This window comes from Triticum dicoccoides, chromosome 3A (genome assembly GCF_002162155.2).
Source record: "Triticum dicoccoides isolate Atlit2015 ecotype Zavitan chromosome 3A, WEW_v2.0, whole genome shotgun sequence".
NCBI classification, from domain to species: Eukaryota; Viridiplantae; Streptophyta; class Magnoliopsida; order Poales; family Poaceae; genus Triticum; species Triticum dicoccoides.
Window position 1 is genome coordinate 727,509,708 of NC_041384.1, and position 5,799 is coordinate 727,515,506.

The 5,799-nt window shown below is 42.4% G+C and overlaps 1 non-coding gene and 1 pseudogene across 1 annotated transcript; both read right to left on the reverse strand.

Annotated features, from left to right (window-relative positions):
* Nucleotides 1-2,061: 2,061 nt before the first annotated feature.
* On the reverse strand, nucleotides 2,062-2,134 carry TRNAK-CUU. Its single transcript has one exon. It is a non-coding gene; the product is annotated as a tRNA-Lys (tRNA).
* A 1,929-nt stretch (nucleotides 2,135-4,063) lies between these two features.
* Nucleotides 4,064-5,431, reverse strand: LOC119273516 (annotated as a pseudogene).
* Between the last annotated feature and the right edge of the window lie 368 nt (nucleotides 5,432-5,799).

Genomic DNA, 5,799 nt, shown 5'->3' on the forward strand with positions numbered 1-5,799 from the left:
TACACTGTATAGATGTTTTTAGAAAATGTCACTAACATATTTTGGAAACATGTGCACATTTTTTGAATGGTATGATACATTTTTCCATATTACCTCAACATTTTTTAAGCTGTATAGACATTTTATAGAATTTCTAATAACATTTTTGAAATGGCTGAACATTTTTTAAATGTTTTGAATTTTTTGAATGGTACAAACGTTTTAAAAAATGCTTGAACAAATTGTTTACACTGCATTAACATGTTTTAAATGCATGGTTAATGTCTAAAAAGTGAAGTAAATTACTTATTGAAATATATATATTTAGAACATTTCAGAATTTAATGAAAAAGAAAATTAAAACAAACGGAAACTAGTGTACGTGCGTACTTGCGTAACATGTGGCTGGTGTACTTATGGGCATGGCCCATTTAGGAAGCGGCAGTCGTCTTGCAGTGGGGGAGACAAAGGTGCGCCCGTTAGGTTGGGCCAATCGGGCCGGACCTTGTTTGCTCTATTTGGGCTCACAACATTTTCTGAATACTGCAGTATATACTTTGGGGTGGACATTAATGGGAGAACGTTATCTTCATATGCTTTGGTTATAGACGAAATAAAGGAGTCCATGAATGACTTTATAAAGATTAGTTTTCGTTATGAGTGTAGGGAAGCAAATTTGAAAGCTCACACCATTGGTAAGGCGCCTTCAGCGTTTCTCTCAGGTCGCCGTTTGTGGCTAGAGATTTTGCCAGACGCCCAGACATTGCTTGTATTGCTCCGGCTTTGAACTTTGAATAAATTCCCTAATTGCCCTCCAAAAAAAATGCTTTGGGGCGCTCTCTGGCATTACTACCGTTGAAAAATGATTCTAAAAAGAAATAATACCATTGAGAAATGATAAAAAAATTCAAAAATATGCTAAAAAGAAATTCAAAAAATCACTCAAAAAGACTAATACTTGAAAATTCACTAACAATACTGTAAAAAAAAAGCATGGATGGTCTGCATTGATTGGCGAGGGGAATCAGGTATCTATGTGTCGCAAAAAGAAAAATCTCACAAATATATCTCGTACATCTGTTCCCTCCCACAAAACAACTGCTCTCAATTCAAGGACTCTTTTGTGTAGACCGTTTGTGTTTCTAGGATTTTGTTTGCGGATAGTACAACAACAACGATGCAGTGCGAGCTCATGTTGCAAACCTTGTCTCCTGGGCCAAAATGTGTCCAAATGTTCAACGAGAAGGAGAGTACAAAAACCACGACTTCAAATATCACTGATGTACATTTCAGTTTTGTTGCACACCTTTCTCATTATTATATTCCCAACTTATTCTGTTTAGTAAGCGGTTACTTCAGATCATTCTCTAAACAATACTACTAGTATTATGATAACGGCCGCTCTTTATTCCTTGAATTGTCGTTCGGTTACCTTGGCGTTGGTGTCGGCCACTAATGGTGTCAAATACACATGTTTTAGTTAGAGGTTCTCCTATTTCAACTTTTTTATGCCCTGGATTCATATTGCCGACAATATAAGCACAATATAACAATGAATAATGACATCTCTTGCTTGCAAACCTCGTATCCTTACCCAGATGTGTCTAAATATTCAGTGATCTTATGTTCTCACAATATGCTACTCATTTGACTTTCCAAATCTTCAAGATTAATCTAGTTTGTGCATCTTTTTTGTGTTGTGCAAAAATAATTCATCTGTGTCGAGATGTAAAGGATGGGTGTAGACTTCAAATATCCTTTCTGTATATTTCACTTTTATCATAGAAAGTTGTTGGTTGTATTGTTCTTTCAACTTAATCCATCTTTTTATCATAGAAAGTTATTGGTTGTATTGTTCTTTCAACTTAATCCATCTTTTTAGCGGTAAAGTCGGATGATTTAGTAAAAATAATGTGAAACAACGCACTTTGTGTATTTGAACATACAATAACTCTATCAAGTTTCTGAAAATATCTTAGAACAAATTTACCTAAAAAAGTAAGTTGCAAACTGTCCAGGTTGTACGTCAATTGACAAGGTGAAAAAACAGCTTATATACCTGGGTTACAAAAATGAATCCATCGCCCACCTTGGGGCTCGAACCCAAGACCACAAGGTTAAGAGCCTTGCGCTCTACCGACTGAGCTAGACGGGCAATTTTATATTTTTTTTCAACATTGGCCTATTTTCATTGTTGTATTCAAGTCATGCCAACATAAACTAATATAGTTCAAGTTTATCATATGGAAGCTTTTTGAGCAGACGAAAACCAAAAGGTTCCACGAGAAATTGAGCTAGCTCCTATTTTCTATGTTGGGCACGCCTACAGCAAAGTAGGACAGGCGGTGGATGCTTGGAAGCAAGGCACAGAGATTCTTTGGGCCAATGTTCTGAACTTGTTCAGAAAATGCACAACAGAGAGAGTTTCTGTACGAGGTTCCCTGACTTGCTCAGACTGATGGAAAATTGATGCGGCACTTCAAGGAATCAAGGGTAATCTCTCTCAAGACTCACTCACTCAGTTCATGACCATGTGGAATGAACTGCAGCAGGTTCAGCTGGCTCACAGTCAGGAAGACACTTTAACTTGGCGTTGGACTGCAAATGGCCAGTTCAGTTCTAGCTCGGTGTACGCTGCTACCCTCGTTGCAAACATCAAGCTGCTATTTGCAAAGTTGGCCTGGGGCTCGTGCACCCTCTAAATGCCAATTTTTCATTTGCCTTGCAGCTCAAGATCGTTGCCTGACTGAAGACAACCTTGCTAAGAAGGGATGGCAACATAATCCACTCTGTTCTCTTTGTCTTCAAGAGCCTGAAACCGCTGCGCACATGTTTGCTACTTTCCCCTATGCTAGACATGCATCAGAGTTTGATTGTTATCTATGGTGAATACCTGAGCAACTGCTGCCAGCGCTCAAGGAACAGGCTAAATCGTGGAAATCCATTATCTCTCTGGAGTGGTGGAACATATGGAAAGAAGGGAATGCCAGAGTTTTCAGAAATTCTTCCTGCAGCCCAAGACCATTATTTCTGAAAATTCAGGTGGAGGCCAAGGATTGGGTTGATGCTGGTCGTAGGCAGGTTCTGCACATCGTAGATCGACCCTTAGAACCAGATTGATGTAACTATATGATCTAAACCACCCCCTCCCCTTTGCAGAGGCTGGGCAAACCCCCTTTTCGAAAGAAAAAAAAAACACCCCCTCCCCATGTACTTCACGTTCAATTTACCAAAAAAGGGTTTCCCCCCGCTTTATATTATAAAGCCAACATCATCACAACATCCGGACAGACCGATACAACGCACACCACCACCGCACACAACACACACACCCAAGACATGATACAAAGGTGTCGAGCACCGTCCCCCAATGCCACCACCAACCAAGCTAACTAAAAATGACGAAGGATAACCGCTTGAAGAGGACGGAGACCTCCATGAAGAAACGAGGAGGGGGGATACGGTCATGACAGAGCAGGGACTCCAAGACAGTGCCTCCTAGGAGGGGACGCCCATGGATAGCCGCCACCGTCCGATCCGTAGATCAAGTTTTCACGTTCAATTTATAAACCTTTATTCCTTCTAAGCGCAATGAAAAGCAGTGATCCAGCCTTTTCATCAAAAAAATGTTCCGAACATGAGGTGCTTATGTGTGAAGGGCACGGCTGAAAATGCTCCAATACGCAATCTCGATTGCAGTACTACCTGGAACTGGAAAAATGCTTCCAAAAGGCAGTACATATAAATACAAGAACATGGCAATGCAGTAACAGATGAACACACGATTATCACTTAATTAATTAGGCTTTGAAATAATTAATTGATTTCGATTCCGTGGTTTATAATTTGGGTGTGCACTCAGCCAATAGCAGGATGTGATCAACCGATCATCTAATCTTGAATGTCAAGATGTCATGTTGTTCTGTAACAAACGGGAAACACTATAGCAATAGAACATCTATTATCAAGTATTAAGCGTTCCCTGAAGAGACATCACTTGGTAAAGCCAATGTCCAATCACAACATCAAGAGAGCATCAAGGAGATGCAAATGAATCCTAATCGTTTCTAGTTAGTACATACAACTTGCACCTGAAATCACACCATCTTTGTAGAACTGCAAGGTGTCACTCAATGGAACAGCAATGCTCCTATTCCACACAAGAGAGCGGCCAAAGGATGTCGCGAACTCCCTTGAGCTCGTTGCCCACCACTCGGCACGCCGGTGCCTATCTCCGGGATGCCTTGGCAAGAAACCCCTTCCTTTCCTTTTTGGCACTCGTCGGCGAATAGGGCTGGCGGGCACGAGCCATGGACGTTGATGTAGGTTAACATTGTGTCTGCACAGTTAGTGCTCTGGTTGTTGATGTACGAGGCAAATGGGCATGCAAATTCCTTGAAAGCATCACAACATTCCGTAGGAGGCGATTGTGGCCCTTTGCACCTGCTTGTGATGATTGTGTAGTTCTAGGATTCAAAGTCCATAGGGCACTCTGATAAGCATGCACATGAATAAACAGAAGCATATTAGATGAAGGTATTGAAAGTCTTGAACATGGTCAGAAGTAGTACTCCTATGTGACCTGTAGCGCAAAACAAAACTTATTCTCTATCTTTGTGTCACATAATTTTTTTGAGTAAATAATGGTGCATACTTGCATAAGCCGCTTAACTCTCTGGACATACAGACTGCATCCGACTGATCTGATGTATGGAAATTTGAATTTTAGAGTTCAGCGGCTTTTACTACTGAAGGATAGTTTGTAATTTCCGTCAGTAGCTTACCGCTTAACTCTGTTTTGCACCAGTTCAGAAACTCCACACCAGCCATTTCAGTCCTATATATAAACGCATATGAGAAGAATCAAGAGGTTATGTTGGGTTAACAAGCATGTGAATTCAGTATCTTCAGTATGCGCACCATCAAATGCGGCTGGTTGCAGAACATCTCAGCTCACAAACAGGCATACGCTCGTTCCCCAATTCCAACCCCTTACACAGCAACAATGACGAAATCAATCCAAGTGATGTTCAATCCTTTTGGTCTCATGGAGACTAATAGGGTCCGTTAGGGGTATCTAACGGCATCACTTCCAACCAAATCTTCTCTAATATTAGACCAAATCTCTCCATCTTTGGACCTATCCCGAAACCGTCATGGCGACTAAAGGGTTAAACTGAGCAAGAAGAAGAAGAAAGGAGACAACGTACCCCTCTTGGTCTGCAGCAAGCTCCTCCTCCCCGTCGATCCGGTGCTGGCCTGGGACACGCTGTCTGGTCAAGCACCAAGAGAGCAGAACGAACCCATCACAATCCGCTCCAAGAGGCAAAATACTAGTACTAGTACGCAGTAGGGAGCACGGACCCGGCAGAAAGGGCGACGCGGAGGCGGAGGCGAGCCATGCCAGGACGGCGGCAGGGAAGAGGAAGAGGAACTGACGGGTCAGAGCCATCGCTCGCCGCTGCAGCTTGATCTTCAGCGGAAGGACGGTAGGTTCTTGGGCGAAGTTGGCTCGGCACTCTGGTCTACTCTAGTGGACTAGTGTCGCGGGCGGCTATGGAGAGACCTATAGGCCCATTAGTAGCCCATTTCATAAGTAATAAAGAGCCCAAGAGCACCGACAAGCAGGCTTCACGCACGAGAGACGCACACAGCGCCAGCCACCAGTCAGAATCTTTCATATGCGGGCTAGCTTGAGGCGCAAGAAGAACATGATACGGGCATTATCAAACTCCCTTGGCGTGGTGACAGAGGATCCGGCCGAACTAAGGGAGATGGTCCAAGATTTCTACAAGTCATTATATACTTCTGAGGGAGTGA